The sequence below is a fragment of the Budorcas taxicolor genome, chromosome 15, assembly GCF_023091745.1.
Source record: "Budorcas taxicolor isolate Tak-1 chromosome 15, Takin1.1, whole genome shotgun sequence".
NCBI classification, from domain to species: Eukaryota; Metazoa; Chordata; class Mammalia; order Artiodactyla; family Bovidae; genus Budorcas; species Budorcas taxicolor.
Window position 1 is genome coordinate 27965641 of NC_068924.1, and position 18800 is coordinate 27984440.

An 18800-nucleotide genomic window follows, 5' to 3' on the forward strand; every position below is an offset into this window, starting at 1 on the left:
TGCTGTGTATAAATAGGATATAAGCATGATGTGAGGTATACCAGATGGACTCAGAACCACTGAATGCCAGTGAGTTAGAATGATTGAGATGAAAGCTCTTTATTTGAGGAGTCTCAAGTGCCAACAGAGAAGTGATGGAGCCAATGCATCTACCCAGAACTCACACCTCCAGCTCCTGCCTGCGGCTCTGATATGCTGGGACTGGGCGCTGGGCAGGCCAGGCCTGGAGGAGGGGAGTACCATGAGGGAAACAAGCAGGCTGGGCAATGCCTGAGGGTGCTCCAGTAGCCTGGCTGGAGCCAGGAAAGACGCCAAGGCACCTACAGGAATGCAGTGACCGAGGCAGAGAGGAGGGAGGAGAGAAGCCCTGACAGGCTCCCGGCTCTGCATGAGAAGATCGTCTTTAGGGATCTCTTTGGCGGTCCAGTGGTTAGGACTCTGCACTTCTACTGCAGAGGGCACGGGTTCAATTCCTGCTTGGGGAACTATGATCCCACATGCTGTGTGGCTTGTCCGAAAAGATAAAGACTGCCTTTGGTTGGTCAGATGTCAAGGGGGCCGTGCTGGCTTCTGGGAAGGTGACTGATAGAACCACGGCCACAAAGGGTCTTCAGAAGGATTGGAGGCCAACACCTCACTCTCTCAACAGGAGGCAAAGAGATGATCAGAAGAGTCCTTTCTGATTATTCTGGCTGTGCTGTGTGGGTGAGTTGGTAAAGAATCTGCCTGCAATGCAGGAGACCCGGGTTCAATCCCTGAGTCAGGAAGATCCCCTGATGAACCCACTCCAGTATTCTTGCCTGGGAAAATCCCACGGACAGAGGAGCCTGGCGGGCTATGGTAGATGGGGATGCAAAGACTTGGACGTGACTGAGCAACACACACATACTTATCACTGTAGCATGGATCTGAATGGTCTAAGGCTGGGCTAAGGGCTGAAAGCAGAGACTAAAAATTATCACAGACAAATTGGTCTGATTTATGGGGAAAGAGGTGGATGCTTTACATTCCTAAGACATTAGTAAGTCTTACTGTTTGGGAGGAAAATATTATAGAAGGCAAGAAGTCTGATGTCTTTGGAGTCAGGGGCCTGGCTCCAGCAGCCGTTTCAAGCCTCCTTAGCATCTGTTTCTATGAAAGGGTCATGCATGCCCTCCATGAATGGCACCTTTGGTCCTTAATCATACGTGCTCAGGAATGAGGCTTGGGTGTATGGTCAGTATAATCTGGTGGGTGAGGCCCAACTCCCGGCCCGGCTTTGAGGTGCGCTGTGCTTTTATGAGAACGTGGGTGACATAATGCCTCCAGGCCACACAGGCTGGAATGTTGTCTTTGATCTTCTCTGGCACCCCTTCTGCCCCCCTGGTCTTTCCACTCTCCATCCAGGCTGGGGCAGCCAGGCGTCCTCTGCACTCAAGCAAACCACTCACATGCAGCTGCCCTTCTCTCTAAACTGCTCATCTCCTTTTGCTTCCCAACTTAGATGCTTTGATTCAAAGCTCTCTTGGGATTTTATGTACAGGAGAAAAAGAAAGCAAACAAAAGGACAGTCGTCACCTACATGGCTGCTCTGTTTGGAATTGTTCCCGAGGGTATTTTGGTGTCCTTCCTGACTGAGCCCAGCACTCCGCTCCACCTTCCCTGTACCAAGCTGCTTTCAGGATGGGGAGGGTCTGTCCCTTGCTTCACGTCCATGTGACAAGTGGCCTGGAATGGAGGCAGGGACCACATTGTGGCCTCAAACCCCCACAGTGTGCCCTATACTCTTGGACCTTGAAGCTCCCAGAGATCAGTTATCACCCAGTTTCATCATCTGTTTTTGTAAAATGCAACGTGATTCTCCTCTCTCTTTGGCCACTTTTGGAAGGTTCAAGGGGGCTTCTCTAGTGGCTCAGTGCTAAAAGAAGATCCCCTGGAGAAGGAAGGGGCAAGCTATTCCATCCAGTATTCTTGCCTGGGAAATCCCATGGACAGAGGACCTCCATGGGGTCACAAAAGAGTCTGGACGTGACTCAGCAACTAAACAACAAGAGAAGGCTCAAAACTCCCTTTCCTCATATAGCTGCAAGATACAGCTGCAGCTTTCTTGACTGGAGAAGCCTCCATACAATGCTTCCCCCAGGCCCATCTGCTTGAGGCAAAACCCTGGAGCCAATGGCATGAGCCTCAGGGACCCTGATGGCTGGAGCTCCTGCAGGTACACAAGCCCCGCCCCACTCACACTGCACGCTTCTGGGAGCAGAAGCCTGGACCGCAGTGTGAAAGCAGATGTGGAACCAAGACAGGTGAGTTTTCTAGGTGAGTCGTCCAGCGGTGAGCCTGGCTGTAGGAATAAGCAAGGCGCTGGTGACTGGCAGTTTGGGAGTCTATGGGACAGAGCCCTACTGGGAGCACTGGAATCTATGGGCCCTATAGAAGGAAGGAGGGTCCATAGTTACAGCCCAGCTTGGGGCCAGGATTAGATATAAGAAATGATAATAATCATCACGATAAACAGAATATCGGTCAGGTACTATTCTTACCACTTTAAATATTCCTTCTCACTGAATCTTAAAAATAGCCTGGAAAATATATATTTCCATCAAACCCATTTTAAAGGGAAACAAACTGAGGCAGAGAAAGAATGGTCCCTTGGTGGATGACAGCTGGATTTCATACTTCTGTCCAGCTCAGTCTGCCTCCCTGCTGAGGGAAGAAGGGTAAACTTCCTGCTGTGAGCCCTGGACTCCAGCGCCCCCAGCCCCACACCCCAAGGGAGGGTTCACACCGACTCAGGGACAAAGGCCACAACGGGCCACCGGCACTGCTGCTCCCAGAGGGCTCACGCCCCTGGCAGCTGCCACTCTAGTCCTTGCTGCTGTCCCAATCCAGTGGGCTTAGGCTGCAAGGCTCAGGCCCGGAGAGAACCAGATGCACTCTGCAAAGAGGGGGCTCCCGCCTCTGGGTAAACATTTACCAACCAAGTCCTAACATCGCTGGCCTCAAACACATCCCTGACAGAAAGACACAGTGGAATTCAGTGTCTGCCAGCTCACACCCAAGAGAGAATTTCTATTCCCTTGTGAATAGAGTTGTTCACTGGAGAGGGTGGTTTTTTTTGTTTTGTTTTGTTTTGTTTTTTTTGGTAACAGAGTATGGAATTTGTGTAGCTGTTTAGGTCAGAGTTGACAGCATAGCATGGAGGGATCTGGAGGATCAGCCAACCCCACTGCCCACTTTCCAAGGCTATTATAAAAGTCAAGTGAGGTAATATATGTGAAGGTCCTTTGTGAACTGTAAAGCTCTGTGATAACAATACCTAACAGCTATTAGGCATTCATGGCATGCCAAGTACTGTTCTCAGTGGTTTATATGTACTAACTCATTCAATCCTTACGGTAGTTCTAGGAAATGGCTCCATTTATGATTATCCTCATTATACAGATGGAGAAACTGAGACCAGAAAGAATAAGCAACTTGTTTAAAGTCCTAGAGCCAGAAGGTAGCAGAGCCTGGATTTAAACCCAGTCAGTCTGGCTCCTGCTCTCCATCTCTCTACCATCCTGCCTCTCTGCTACTCAGTGGCTTTGGGGTCTTGAACAAGTCACTCTATCTCTTGGAGTCTTTGCTTCTGAAACTGGAAAACGGGAATCTCAAGGAGCTGTGAGGATTAGATGAACTAGCCTCTGTGCATAAGCAGTTATCATTCGCTGACATCCGTCCCTTTGGCGTCTCCTTTTGGAGAGTAGACAGCTCCTCCCCAACTCCAACCTTGAAGGTCTACTGGAGGCTGCCAATCGCAGCCCCTCCCTTGTTGCTAAAAGGACTGGGTTTGAAACTTCAGTGTCCCTCAGGGGTTGTCACATAGTCTGGAAGCAATAGAAGAGGGTTCATAGCAGCCAAGGTGGGGAATCTGGTGTGGAGAAGTCAGGCAGCAACTCACCAGGGAACAGCTGGCAGGAGAGAGAAGCAGGGAGAAGAGTTGGGGAGAGGGTCCCGGGCAGGTAAGCTCTGCACTCCCACAGGCTCCCTGCCTTGCCTCAACCAGATGCAATGGTTTGGATCATTTGCAATGAAGGGGAACCATGTCACAGCAGGAAGTCTCTGCCTGGTAAATAGCAAGTGCTTTTAAAGTATCAACTGCTGATACTATTAATATCATCATTCCCCCACCTCCTTCCTCAGCTTCCGCCTTGATTTTCTAGCTTCTCTTGGGAAATGGGGAAGAGAAACAGAGAACAGAGCTGGGGAAAGGCCCCAATGGCCTCCTTTCACTTCCCTCCACCCCTGGAAGGCTCCAGCGTCCCCACAACAGGGGCGGGGACAGGCCTTGGTCCACAGCAGAAGCAGGCAGACCCCGGCTTAACAGAATCAAAAGGCCTCCGGGGGTCACTGCCCTCTTCTTCCTTCAGAAAAACAGGCTGCATTACCCAGGGCTGCCGACAGGTGACGTGAGGAGCACAGATCTGCCTGGGCCAGCTGAGGTGGGTGACGTAGCCTCCCAGCCCCAAGCGCAGGAGCCCCCCACCCAGAGACCCAGAAGCAAGACAGAGGACATTAGACAGAAAAGGAAAGAAATCCCAGAGAAGAGAAGCTGACCAGGGGAGGGGGCCCAAAGAGAAGTGCAAGACAGGCAGGCAAAGCGAAAAGGAAGAGGCTCCGGGACAGAATGGAGGCTGGCCAAGGAGAGGAGCAACAGAAGATAAGATGGTAGGATGGCATCCCCGACTCAATGGACACGAACTTGAGCAAACCCTGGGAGATAGTGAAGGACACGGAAGCCTGGCGTGCTGCAGTCCACGGGGTCACGGAGTCAGACACGACTTAGCGACTGAACAACAAAGAAAAGGCGCTCCTGATGGAAACTGAACAAGGGGTGGACAAGGTGGCAAAGCAAGGAGAGGGTGGAGACTGCTGAGAAAAGAAATCTGCTTTGGAGACACATCACGCAAGCCCCCACGCTGTCCTCCTCCCCATGAGCCCCCAGCTGGGCCTCCATCCTTGGCTCCCCCGGAGCCTTCGCCACACCCTGCCTGCCCCAGTCACACCAGTGCTCCAAAGAGCAGGGGAAGGAAAATGTGCCCGGGTTGGGTGTGGAGAGAAGGGTCAGCAGACAGCTGCAGCTCCTGGGAGAAGCCAGTTCACATCCCGCTCTGGCTGCAGGGCAGCTGCCCAACAGGAGACACGGGGTCTCTGCTGTCCCAGCAGCCTGCTGGGCAGCGGCCAGGGGCCTGAGGCTTAGCCCTGGTGGACCTCAGGTGCCCCACCCCTAGGTCAGCACGCCTAGTCTTCTTCCTAAACCAGAGGCCTCCCAAGAGAAGCCACTGCCTCCCGCAAGGGGCCCCTTCAGGGTATCTCCCTAGGAGGCTTGGGCCCTGAGACTCCCGGGGTTGGGTGGGTGCCAGACGGACTTCTGCAAGACTGGGATGCTGTGCCCAGGACACCCTGGTCCTCCTGCCTCCTAGGTTTAAGGGAGACTGGAGTAAGGTCTATCGGACCAGAGACTCCTGTCCTTCAGCCTCAGACCCTCGAGTGTACCTGTGGCAGTCATAAGACAAAGGGGGACCAACTGTGTTGTGTATGATCCACCCACCCTGCTCCCCGCCCATGATGGCTGAAGGGGATGATCACAGTGATGGTGGTGATGCCCCTAACATCAAACATCTGTAAGACGCCTGACTTACCAGACAACTTCACAAGCATCAGCTCAAAGAAACATCGCAGCTGCGGGAGATGCTGGATATCAGCACCATTTTACAGATTCGAGAAGGTGAGGCTCAGAGTTACGTTACTTGTCCAAGGCCCCACAGCTAACAATGGCACAGCTGGCATCGGCCCCTAATTCTGTGGATGCCACATGCTAGGCTTTTTCCACTCTTCCTTGCTGCCTCCCCTGGCAAGTGCAGCAATGCATGGGCACTGAGGAAAATAAAAATGCTGACCTTGACTTGAGACCAAGCAGGGCGCATTGGATGGAAGTGGTCTGACCCAGTCCAGGGGAGAAAAAACAGGACGAGAGAATAACCCAGATAAAATTCAACAGCTTTAACGTTGACGCCGATGATGTCATTTTCTTTCCCTTTCACAGTTTCCTCCCCAGCTCTGTTCTGTCCATTATGACTGATGTGAAGGCTGGGACCCCGGAGCCCCTTCGGAGGCAGGAGGGCTGGCTCATCCGTCAGCCATCGCTGGACCCCAGCTGTTCACAGGTCTTCCTGTCACTCACTCTCAGCTGAGCTTCACACCAGCTTGGGCTGCCTTCTCTCCCTCCCAAGCCTCCCCACAGTACCTGCTGGGCACCCTGCTGCTCTCTGCCCAGCAGAACATCTGCATCATTCAGGAAGCAAGACAGTATCCCAGACAGGTTGTAGGAGGTCCCGGCCACTGGAACCAGGCTCACAGGGCGTGCCAACAGAACTACCGGCTCAGCAACTGACAGCCTTTCAGAGCAGGCTGCCAAGCTGCAGACCCCGCCTCCCATTTTTCCCTTGGTCTGGCTCAAAATATTGAGATTAAGGTGTAGAACTGAAATAAAGACAATCCCTACTCAAAAATATATCCACACCCGCAACATTCTCCCAAGGAGAGAGTTCTTAATTCCACCAAACGTTTTGTTTGAAAGGTAAATACTTCCAGTCCTAACAGTTATTTACATCTCGGCCCACGTTATTGAATTAGATTGATTTCCAAACAGCTGAGATCTGCCTGCATTTAGGTGGAGAAATTGGTAGAGAAAAGGAGATTAATTTTGGAACGAGGAGTAATTTTGGAAAGAATGGTAACATTATTCTTCCAGGAACCAAATTAACAACAGGTACTGATGGCCTCCTGTTGCCAAGGACCTCAGTCATCACTGGGGGAGCTGCAGCAACAGAGTCCCTGCCTTATGTAGCTTACAGTCTCACTGAGCTCACAGGGTTTGCTCCCTGCCTCCAGAACACCACGTCCTATCTGTGGCAAAGTCCTAGCCATGCTTACTCCTGCAGGATCTCTGTAAGTTTCTCTTCCACTGCTGGCTGTAGTTCAGACCCTCATCACTGCTCCCCTGGGCTGTTGTGGTACCTTGCATAATACGGTAGTGCCTGCGTGCTCAGTTACTTCAGTCATGTCCGACTCTTTGTGACCCCATGGACTGTAGCCCGCCAGGATCCTCTGTCCATGGGATTCTCCAGGCAAGAATACTGGAGTGGGTTGCCACGCCCTCCTCCAAGGGATCTTCCTGACCCAGGTTTCGAACACACGTCTCTTAGGTCTCCTCCACTGGCAGGAGGATTCTTTACCACTAGGCCACCTGGGAAGCCCAGCACTGTAGTGGCTGCACCTATCTTTTACCCTCTCCCTATAATCTGTCTTGGACATTAATTGGACTGTATGATTTAATACACCGAATGTGTATGCTGATCACTTCTCTATCAAATGCAAGTGTACTCATGGTGTTTCCATACCCTAATTACTTTTTAAAAAATCAAAACTTTTTAGCCTGGCATAGAAATACCTCTGTCTCTTTTCTACCCTTCTAGTATTTCCTCCCAGTACTTTCAGCTAAAATGATCTACTCCCATCCCCCACCACACTGTATCGAGCTCCAAGCCACTGAGTATTCTCTTCCCTCCACTGAGCACAGCCTTCCCTTCCCTGTGTAGTCCAGTTCTCAATCCTGCATCTTAGGATCACATGTCGAGCTTTTGCATAATAATAATAATAATGGGGATCAACTAAGTCCCACCAAATTCTAATCTCTGGGGGTGTGACCAAGGCATCAGTCATTTTTAGAATTCCTCACTCATTCTAGGCTCAGCGGTAAAGAATCCACCTGCAATGCAGGAGACTTGGGTTTGGTCCCTGCATCGGGAAGATGCCCCGTAGGAGGGCATGTCTCCCCACTCCAGTATTCTTGCCTGGAGAATCCCATGGACTGAGGAGCCTGGCAGGCAACAGTCCATAGGATCACAAGGAGTCGGACACGACTGAAGCAACTGAGCACACAACACACACACTCATTCTAATGTGCAGCCAAGGCTGAGAAACGCTGTCTTTGTCCAACTGCCACTCCAGCCCATGGACTGAATTGCAGGCTTCTTTCTCCAGACTCAAAGAGCACCAGTGATCTGTCATTAGCACTGACTTGCCACACAACACATTCTGGTTTACGCTCCCTTTTTAACAAGGTTCTCCTGGCTGGAAGGTCTCTGTTACTCCATGACTTGTAAGAGCTGGGGTGGTGCAGACAGCCACCAAGTGCTGTTTGACAGACTGATGTTTGTCTTGAGGAGGGGAAAAAGCACAGCTCCTATCACCAGGCTTTGGGACTGTGCAGAAGTGGGGGTGCTGAAAGGGACTGGAAGCCTAGCCCTCCCTGTCAGTATCAACAGGGATAAATCATGCTGACGGTACACACCCTTGATTTGGTGTGATGAAAATCATACTTTACCACTGTGATCTTCCTCCACCAAACCCGTAAGCCAAGAAAAACATCAGATAAAACCCCACTGAAGGGTATATCTACAATATATCTGACCAGTCCTCCTCAAAACTCTCAAGGTCATCAAAAACAAGGCAAGTCTAAGAAAATGTCACAGCCAAGAAGAGCCTGAGCAGACATAACAACTAAATGGAATGTGGCTATCTGGATGGGATTCTGGAATAGAAAAAGGACATTAGGGGGAAAACTAAAGAAACCTGAATAAAGATGGTCTTTAGCCAATAATAATATATCAACATTATTTCATCAATTGTAACAAATATACCACACTAAGGTAAGACAGTAATCAAGAAAACTGCAGGCAGCTTATGTTGAAACTCTCTGTACTAGCTGTTCGGTTTTTCTATAAATCTAAAATTTTTCTTTAAAAAGTCTATGAAAAACAATAAATTTTTAATTCCGTTAAAAAAACAAAACAGCTCCCCAACCCCCATCAAGCCCACATCTGGTCACCTTCCTGGCAAGCAGTGTGGAGCCCTATGCCCTGCTGGTGGTGTCCAGTGCTTCTGTGATAGGGGCTGGGCTTCTACGGTTCAGAGAACCACAAAGCCAAAAACCCAGCAACGGCTTTTAAAGCTGCCTTTTAAAACAAGTGCTTTGGGTCCAACTAGAGGTCACGGATGGATCTGTGGCCTTCAGAGGAAAATGCAACGTCTTCCCTTGATTTGCATGTTAAATGCTCATCAAACAAGCATTAAACATCACATATTCTGTTTAATAGCCTATCTGCAAAATTCCAGAGAAGGGCTGAAGAGCATAGAGAAGTCAAAGCCTGGGACTGAGGAGAGAGCAGAGAGTGGTGATATTCTAATAGGCTGAGGGGCTCAAGGTGGCTGCAGTCACTTCACTGAATTCCGGCACTGCCCTGAGGCGGCTGGACCGCTGACTGCCCAGATGCCGCAGCTGACGCCCACCAGGGTGGCCCCTTCCTCCCAGGCCCCTCAGGCCTGACAGGGTCTCCTTGAGGAGCCCCACCTCTGGGTCTGCCCCACCATCTTCCGTCATGGAGAAGGGCACCGCCCAACAGCAGGGAGGCTGCGAGGTGCTCTTCCCAGTCCTCAAGCCCGGGCCCAATCCAGCCCAGTTGCGCAGGGGGAGTGGGAGGGACAGAACCCCTTTATCAAGCACAGAGAACTGTTTGAACAAGGAGGCACCTTTATCTTTAACGTGGAATTACTTCTGCGGAAAAGGAAAAGAGCCGATCACGAAAAGAAAGAAAGCCCTCTCTTAGAAGCGACTCACTGGACTCACAAATCACAGCCACAGGCCTGGTTTCTAAAAAGACTCCCTTGGAAAGACCCCAAGCTGGCCCACCAGCAGGGTCTTGGGGCCTTGCTGCTACCCCCCGCCCCCCGTCACCGCCGAATATGACAGTCTTGGCAGCACCAGGCCAGCCGTCACCCCGTGGCTTCCTCTGACAGCCCCCAGAGGCGGGCACACAGGGCAGCATTGTGCGGCCGACCCCGCCACAGGCCCAGGACACGAGCTGTCCAGAGTGAGTCAGGGAGCGGGACTTAATGCCGTCGGCCAGCCCAGGGGCCCACGCCCCTGCCCCCGAGGGGACCTCAGTCCAGTTCCAGGGAGTCAGGATGATGGGCCGCGGTGCACAGAAGCCCCAGGCCAGGGCCCTGGCAGGCCGGGCGGGCATGAGCGAGTGAGTCAGGCCAGCCATGGGATCACCTCCCCACGCCTGCTGACAAAGGACCATTCAAGAGAGGCCAGACAAACAGTCCCAGCAGCAGAAACAGAAACTCAGAGCAGCTGCCAGGCCCAGAGGCCCAGGGGCCAGGCCCATGAGACCCTGCCCACAGGCAGACCGCAGGACAAGGCCGCCTGACTGGCCCTTCCACTCTCGCTGCCCAACAGCCCACTGCCTTGAGAGCACAGCTCTGGGTGGGCAGTTGAGCCCACAGGGCACTTTGTCTGTGCTCACACTGACTTGCCTGGTGGTGGAAATGACATGGGATGACCCCTGACCTGTGGGCCCGTATACTTGGAAACCTGCCGAACCCAGTCACTTGCCGGCGTGGAGGTTTACCTGACCTTGTTTGTCTCAGCTTCAGGAAACGTACTGTCTCCTCCTTCCTGTTACATGCCTCATTGCCCCAGTCCCCACAGAGCCAAGGCCCACATCTCTTTCCAGGTGCCCTCCATCAGACTATGAGCTCTGTAGAAGGAAGGCACCTTCTAGGCATTCTCTGAATCGCCAACACTTTGCAGAGAGGCTGCTCAGTTAATGCTGATGACTGAAGGATCAGACGTTCAGCACCATTATCCTTTTAAGTCAAATCCAACCTAAGCTCAAAACAACTCAAGGATCTGTGTGGAATTTTAAAGGAATTTTTAGACTTTTTCAGTGCTCCCCTCCCCCCATTTCCTCCCACCCACTCTCCAGGTCTCCATCAAATCCCAGTCACCAAAACACTATGATGAATCAGCTTCCCTCCATTGCCTTCAGTCCTTAAGCACTTCCCAGACCTCCTGAGCTGTGCTCATTCACTCAGTTGTGTCCGACTCTTCACGGGCCAATGGACGGTAGCCAGCCAGGCTCCTCTGCACACGGAATTTTCCAGGCAAAAACACTGGAGTGGGTTGCCATAGCCCCTCCAGGAGATCTTCCCAACCCAGGGATCGAACCTGCATCTCTTGCATCTCCCGAATTGGTAAGAGGATTCTTCACCACTAGCGCCACCTGGGAAGCACCCCCCACCCCCAGACCTCCAATGAGGTCAAATTCCTAGTTTTCAAACTCTACCAAAGGAACAGGACAAACTGAGATGACCCAAGGGCAGAAAGGAATGTACCCTTTAGGTGTGTGTGGTGTGCACCTGCGGGGCGAGTGACAGGCGGGAGACAGCCTGGAGGGGCAAGTGGGCTTTCAACATGCCCTGGTGCGTGAGGACTTTTTCCCACATATGTTCAATTCACAGATGCTCACTGGGCTTGCTCCATGTCTGACACCATGCCCACCCCTCTGCCATGTGGGGAAAAAACAGACCTTGCCTTTGAAGAAGCAGGAGAGGGTGTGGGGAGCAGGCATGGACGTAAGTAGCTAAGTGCAGGCCCAGTGGGAGTAGCCTTTAAGGGAAGAAGCAACAAAGTGTTTCAGGGGTACCAAGAAGAGGAAAGTTTGTCTGTTTACTAAGAAATGTGCAGACTCTTTGCAATCGCGTGGACTGTAGCTTACCAGGCTTCTCTGTCCATGGAATTTTCCAGACAAGAGTACTGCAGTGGGTTGCCAGTTCCTTCTCTAAGAAATAGGAAAAGCTATCTTAAAGAATGAGCACTGGAGAGGGGCCTCAAAGGACACTGTAACAATAATGAGTGCTAAGTCGCTTCAGTTGTGTCCAAGCCTCTGAGACCCTATGGACTACTGTAGCCCCACCAGGCTCCTCTGTCCATTGGGTTCTCCAGGCAAGAATACTGGAGTGGGTAGCCATTCCCTTCTCCAGGGGATCTTCCTGACCCAGGCATTCCTCATCTCTTATGTCTCCTGCACTGGCAGATGGGTTCTTTACCACTAGCGCCACCTGAGAAGTCCAAAAAAATTGGAAGAAATTCTAATAATAATAACAATGTGTCATTACTATTATTATAGCAGTTAATATCTAGCAAGTATGTTCTATATGCTAGGCACAAAGAAGCAGTTGACATAACTTAGCCCTGCTCAATCCTCATGCCCATTTGACAGATAAGGAAACTGAGGCTTAGAAGAATTAAGCAAGCTAGGAAGCATCAGCAACCAGATTAGACCCCAAGTCTGTGCATCTCCAAAGGCGACCATCCCCTGCTCTGCAGGCCAAAGTAAGGGTTCATTCCTGCTAGGGCCTGAGCAGAGGCAGGGGGTAGGAAGTCCAAGGCTCAGGATGATCACATGGAGAAGGTGCCTGGTGCGATAGCTGCGGCCAGGACCCAGAGAGCTTCGAGGGCCACAGCCAGGCACCTGTCCCCACTAACAGGCACGGAGAGGTTGGAATACTGGCCCACAGGATCAGTGGTAATTAAAAGCAAGAGGGCTGAGAAAGTGGAAGGAGAGAGAGCCCATCACCATGGTCTGGTGAGAGATTGCAGCTGGGCGAGGTGAGAGAGTGCAGGGAACCTGTGAGCTCACGCCTGTGTGTCAGGTATGGATATTATGTATGAGTGAGAAGGGGAGAGAGAGTGCAAGTGTGAGCCACACATGAGGGAGTGCGGGGGCCCTGCTTGAAGATGGAGGTTGGGGGGGGTCCTTCTGGGTGGGAGGTGGGGTAAGGTCAGCCAGGGAGAAAGGGAGGAACCAGGAAGGAGCGCTCAGAGAAATGAAACCATCATCTCAGAGGGCTCTGGGTCCTGGAAAGCCCACAGGGCCTGGCATAGGGAAGGGACTCAGTTAACAACTGTTAAAGGGATGTACGTATGACGTTAAGACCTTGCTTCTGGTCCCCTCCCGAGGACTGGCTTTGCCCTCCAGCCATGTGAGGGTCACTGTCATTCTAACTAGATCCTCCCTCATCCCTGGCCCCAAATCAGAGCTTCTGAGCTGCAGCAGCCACATTCCCACGGCCCCAGCCTGGTCCCCTGGGCCCCAGCGCCCCTCCTGAGCCTCCCGCTCCCCCGTGCATCTGTGTAACAAGTGTGTCCCTGTGTGGGCTCCAGGCTAACTTCATACTTTCCCAGGTCAGAGTCTCCCCTCCCCCTTCCCATTCCAGGGCAGAGAAGATGCTGCCAAATTGGATCCAAGGTTTTGTTTCGGCCAGAGATATTCTGCTTCTCATCAGAGACAGACAGCCCTGACCAGTGCCTCCTGTCACGCTCTCCATTGCCCCGAGGCTCTCTGTCCAGAGGATTCATAGACTCAAATGAACCTGGCCTCATCCCTTCAGAGACCACATCTCCCAAGACTCCACCAGGCCCTGGTTATTATCCTAGCAAAACGGACCAAGTGGACATGGTGTCCAGGAGGGTCAGGGGCTGCAGCCTGGGAGATAAGAACTCAGTCTCGGATTCTTGAGCATCTCCTGTCTCACAGGGTGAAAGGGGAGCCTTCTCCGGGTGACCAGAGGCCAGCCCCTTCCCTGCTCCGCTCAGCTACAACCCTGTGTTATAAAATTATAAGCACAGTTAGGCACCTGGAGAGAAAAGGGATCTTTTTCAAGACGGTACAGTCTACAAAAACTGGGAGGAAAACAAATGCCTTAGAAATCATGAAATCTGACCCCTCTATGGCAGATGAGAAAACAGAGGCCTAAAATCATGGAGGCTTTTGGGTTCGATCTGTGGTCAGGGAACTGAGATCTAGCATGCTGCGTGGTGTGGCCAAAAACTAAAAAAGATAATAAAATTGTGGAGGCTTCAGTTGCTGGAGATCAGTCTAAGCTATTCCTGACTATCACCAGAAACCCAGTTTGCATCTAAAAGGGCTATCTGTGATATGAATGCCCTCCCCCTTGGAGCACAGCCAGGACTACCCCCTGGGTCTGCACCCCTGGGCTCTCCTCTTTTATGCTGCAGGCAGGGGCGGGGCCTCTCATGACTAGTCTGCATCCTCAGGTGCTCAGGCAGAAGCTGGTGGATGATTTGTTAGACAATGAGTCCTGGGGGCTGCCTGGCACAGTTTGCCATCCAGATGGCTGCCAGCAAGGCCCAACGGGGCCAGGGGCCAGGCTCTGCTTACGGGATCCAGGATCCGATGCTCTGGCTTCCCTATGGCTGCGGGGAGTTTCCAGGGTCTAGGGAACTGCCTCTGCTCCCTCTTCTCCTGGCCACATTCTCCAAGAAAACAGAAGGAAGCAGGCTCCCCATCCACTAGAGCACCCATACTTTGAAAGGGACATGGTAGTCCCCAGAGGATTGCTGGCAACAAAGAAAAAAAGGCAAGTGAAGCAAGTGATGTGCGACAGGAAGTGTGTGTGTTGGGGGGGGCAGGTCACAAATCCTGGCTGAAGAGTCAGAGGCCTCAGCCACAGTGGAGTGTGTGACCTCCGAGCCTCAGTTTTCCCATTTGCATGATGTCCCGATTGGATGTCCCCCTTCCGGCTCTGAGAAATCTAGGATTCTGAGGTCAGGGACTCTGTCTTCCTCGTGATCCTGGTAGGTACTTAAACTGATCCTTTAAGTAGGTACTTAAAGCAATTCACTGAATAATTGAATGAAGTGGGGCCCAAGTCAGTCCAAAGATCACAAGTTGGCCAGAAAGGAGACGCTGGCCTCTAGAGAGAAGCTACAGGTCTTGGGAAAGCTCTAGCAATCCAGGAGCCCTTGGCAAACTGCCTTCCTGTTCGAGACACACAGATGTGCTTGGAGGAGCCAAGGAGAAAGCAGGAAAGTGTCCCTGGGGGATAGAGGGCAGCCTGGACACTCCTTCCCCACCCATCATCACCCTATGATACTTTCTGAATACACCTCGCTCCTCTTTTGCTGGCTCCTCCTCCTCCCAACCCTCCTCAAGGCTTTGTCTCCTCTCCCTGCCCTCCCCTGCTCTCCTAACACAGTCACACCTTTCCTCCTTCCTTTGCGGAGGTTCAGAGCCTCAGCATGTCTTGGAGCTGCCTGATCCTGTGTTAGGCAGGAAGGCTCAGGGGCAGAACTGAGATTCCTAAGAGGGGCTAGGAGCCTCAGGCTTTCTTAGGGTCAAGGCAGGTAGGAAGCAGTGGGGAGAGATTTAAATTCTGGCCCATGCCCAGCCTCCTGCATCTAGCACGCAGGAGAGGGGCTCCCTAGCCTTGTGGGTTGTGTGCTGTGGTTTGGTACATGCATGGTGTATTTGGTGTGTACATGGTGTACATGTGATATATGTGTGTGCTGTGCGTTTATGCAGTGTGTGTGGCAAGTAGGTGCGTGTCTGTGTGGGTGGTGTGGTGAGTGTGCATGTTTGGGGTGTGTTTGTCATGTGTACTGTGTGTTGGGGGAGCTGGAGTGGCCAGGGGTGACATCAGTGTGAGGTGGGAGCTAACATTTCAGGGTCTCCTACCCAGAGAAGTCAGGGGTAATCAGTATCTAGGCAACCATGTTGGGGGGAGGGGAGGAGATATGGAGGTGAGGAATGGGCAGAAAAGGAGGGAGGCTGAGAATTGAAAAGGGGTTTCCATGGCAACTACTGGGCAGGTCACGTGAAAAAGGCCAAAGCAGAAACAGATATAGACATCAGCACATACACACGATGAGGCTACTGGGACCCCAGAGTGGGGGCCCTTCCACCGAAGACATGGGCTGCCCACTTATCCTTCTCCAAACCTGGAAATCTGGGCCTAGGCAGAGCGCACGATGCCAAGAAGACAAAGGAAGCGGAGACAGAGGCCACACTGGCAGGGAGAAGCCCTGGAAGCCACAACCCCTGAGGCTGGATGTGGGCAGCGGGGGCCTGGCCAGGCCCATTCTCCAGGACGCCTGCTCCCTGCTCCCTGCTCCCACCCTCAGGTGCTTCCTCTACCAGCCACCACTTGTAAGAGCCCAGAAGCAAGTGCCAGGAGCCCCTTCCAACTCGGCAAGGAAGCCCAAGAGACACAATGGGGAAGGCTGTGCCAAGGCCAGCCCTGCTGGGGAAAGAGGGCAGGGTACCAGGAAAGGAGGGAATGGGGCGAGGGGACCAGGCACCCCCCCCCCCCCCGCCCTCGGAAGAAGCCAGGACGGGTTAGACAAGAGGAGAGGAACGCTGATGCACTCTCTTGAACCCCGTGCCCTGGAACGCCGGCCCTTTTTCTTACCTGCCCCTCCTCCCGGTGCCCACTGCCCAGCCCCAGCTCCCCCGTCCTCCAAGCGCCAAATCAGCAAGTCCCATTTTGCATGGCTCCTGTGTGCACGCTCATGGCCAGCCACCTCCCCTCGTCTTCACAACCGCACACTCAAGTGTCCACAGCTTCCAAGTAACAAAGGGAAAACTACCCCGCCCTGGTACGAGGAGAGCAGCCCTTTCCCCTTCTCCGAAAACCACAGCCCCAAGCTCCAGGCAGCAGCAAACGCCTTGTCCGAACAGCTTCACCCCCACCGCCACGGCCCGTCTCCCCCGTCGGCCGCCCCTCTTCTCTTCCGACGCCCACCTCCCCTTGGGTTTCCGTCTCCTACCCGCTCTCCGCTGCCCTAGCGGCGTGCCTGGCGAGAACCGCTCACACCCATCGAAACAAACCTGCCCGGGCAGCATCCTGGCGCCGCGCGATCGGTCCCCGCCCCAGCCCCTCTCCCTCCTCGTTAGAGGAACCCAACTTCGCCACCTCTGCAGCAGCTTACCTGCGCGGCGTGTCCCCTCCGAGACAATCCCAGAAGGATGAGTGGAGTCCGGAGGAGCCTGGGAGTGGCGAAGCTGGGGGAGGGCGGTGGGCGAGGCTTTCGCTGTTTTTCCCGCCTCCCCTGCTGGGAAGGGTGGGGGCGGGCTGGAGCTGCGCGTCCGGCAGGGGTGGGGAGTGGTGGGCGGGGGCTCGGCCGGGGCTGGGCTCCGGGGACCGCGGTGTCACCGTCTGCCGGCCCCCGGGTAGCGTCGGCGCGCGGACCCCCTCCTCCTAGCCGGGCTGCCCGCCCCTCGGGCGCGCCGCCGCTGCTCCTGGGTGCGGGCGGGATTCAAGGGGCAGGCCGCTTGGAGAAGCAACAGGAGACCGCCGCCGCGGAGACGGGCCGGGGCGCGCATCCGCCGCCAGCTGTTGCTTTCTGGTTTTCCTCGGCTGAGGGTGGGGAGGGAGCAAGACAAACACGAAGGCAGAACTAGTGTCTCTCCGAAATAGTAAACTCGGCGGGGGGCGGGGGGGGGCGGGGGGGGGCGGGGGGGGCGGGGGGGGCGGGGGGGGCGGGGGGGGGCGGGGAGGGGGACGGAAAAATACGAGAAAATAGCCCAGCACCAGACACTGCAACCCACGGTAACTGGGAGGCTTGGCAATTAAGGGGAATGCGCACGTAAAGCATGAATGGCTGTGTCGTAGGCGCGCCGGTTCGGGCTGGAGTTGTCATTTTCAGCGAGAGCCCGGTGGGCTGCTAGGCGGGGGCTCGCCGGAACCACAGCTTTGCAGCCCAGATCCTCCTCATTGGGGCGCCTCGTCCTGCCCCTGCAGGGTCACAGTACTGCCCCCCCCCCCCCCAGTCCACTTCTCAGGTCCAAATTCGAGAACGACAAACCTTAGTGAGATTTAACTCCTAGCTCGGCCACTCCGCTGTTGCCCCCTTGAGCACAGCACTGAAGGGCGCTCTGGAGCCTCAGTTTCCTTCCTCGTGAAATGGCGGTGAGAACACTGACCCCCGGAGCTGAGCCCGGGAACAGAGTGGGCGCTCAGCGAGCAGGCAGCTGCTCTGAGGAGCAGGGCCTGTAGGAAGGGCTCCAGGCCAGGCACTGGCAGAAACCACGGATACAGCAAGGGCTGGCCACTCGGTGGGTAGCCAGGAAGCCACGCTGCCGGCCATGAAGCTGCCCAGAAGAGCCTGGAGGGGAACCGGGCAGGATGGAGCCGGGAATTCCTGGGAGAAGCTGTCCAAGCCTGAGAGGAGCCACAGGGACTTCCTCACAGACCCTGTGCCCTAGAACCATGGGTACTGCCAGCCTAACCTCAACACTCCCAGCCCTGGCCCTCAGTTTTCTCATTTGTGACATGAAGGAGAGGGACTCGATAATCCAGAACCGCCTTCCAGATGGACCCTCTGGGACTAAATTATCTTGAGAAATGCTCCAGTCTCAAAACCCCAAGGCAGGAAATAAACATGGGTTCCAGAAGGCTTTGCCCAGACGCGGAAGCCATGAGTGGCTTACTGAGAAAGAGTGGGGGACGCCCGAGAGGACAAGACAACCTCCATGAGCACCAGACCTTGGACATAGTGGACGCCTCACTCTGGCCCAGTCCCGAGTTCCTTGGTTGCCTGTGAAAATCAAAGCTCTTTCATCAAAACCTGGCTCAGATCTCGCAGATCCGTGTGACTTTACACGGATTTGCGGGGCAAACCTTTTCCTCTGCACGTGAGCACTTGGTTCCAACTGCCCGTCTCCCTGTTCTTTTTTCTCTGCTCTGAGAGATGAAGCCACATAGCTCACAAGGCGCGTGTCCTTCGCAGCCGCACTTGAGTGCTACCACCTGCCACCTCTCTGTGTTGATTTTCAGAGTTTCTCCTGATGAGACCACGTCAGACCCCGGCTCTGCAAGTCTGTCTGGCAAAGCACCGGCCGGGGGAGCAGAACTCCAAAGCCATGCCGCCTGTTAGTATCTGCCCTTTTCTTACCAGAGAATGCTGTGTTTGGCCAAATTACTCAGGTGCCTCAGGGCAGCAAAGAGCCACAGGGGGACAGTAGGAGCTGCATCATGAGTGGAAGGGCTGAAAATGTGCTTCTCCCCGGTCCGTCCAGGGCCACAGCTGAGGGAGTTAGGGGTGACACAGCTATGGAGTCACACAC

The 18800-nt window shown here is 53.8% G+C and overlaps 1 protein-coding gene across 1 annotated transcript in view; it reads right to left on the reverse strand.

The window, feature by feature from the left end:
- The window catches only part of LOC128060411 (FXYD domain-containing ion transport regulator 6-like), a 52980-nt gene extending 36187 nt beyond the window's left edge, over window positions 1-16793 (reverse strand). Inside the window, exon 1 of the mRNA XM_052652813.1 lies at window positions 16664-16793. The gene's annotated coding sequence lies outside the window, so the exon portion shown is untranslated. The remainder of the gene's footprint in view (window positions 1-16663) is intronic.
- Window positions 16794-18800: the final 2007 nt, after the last annotated feature.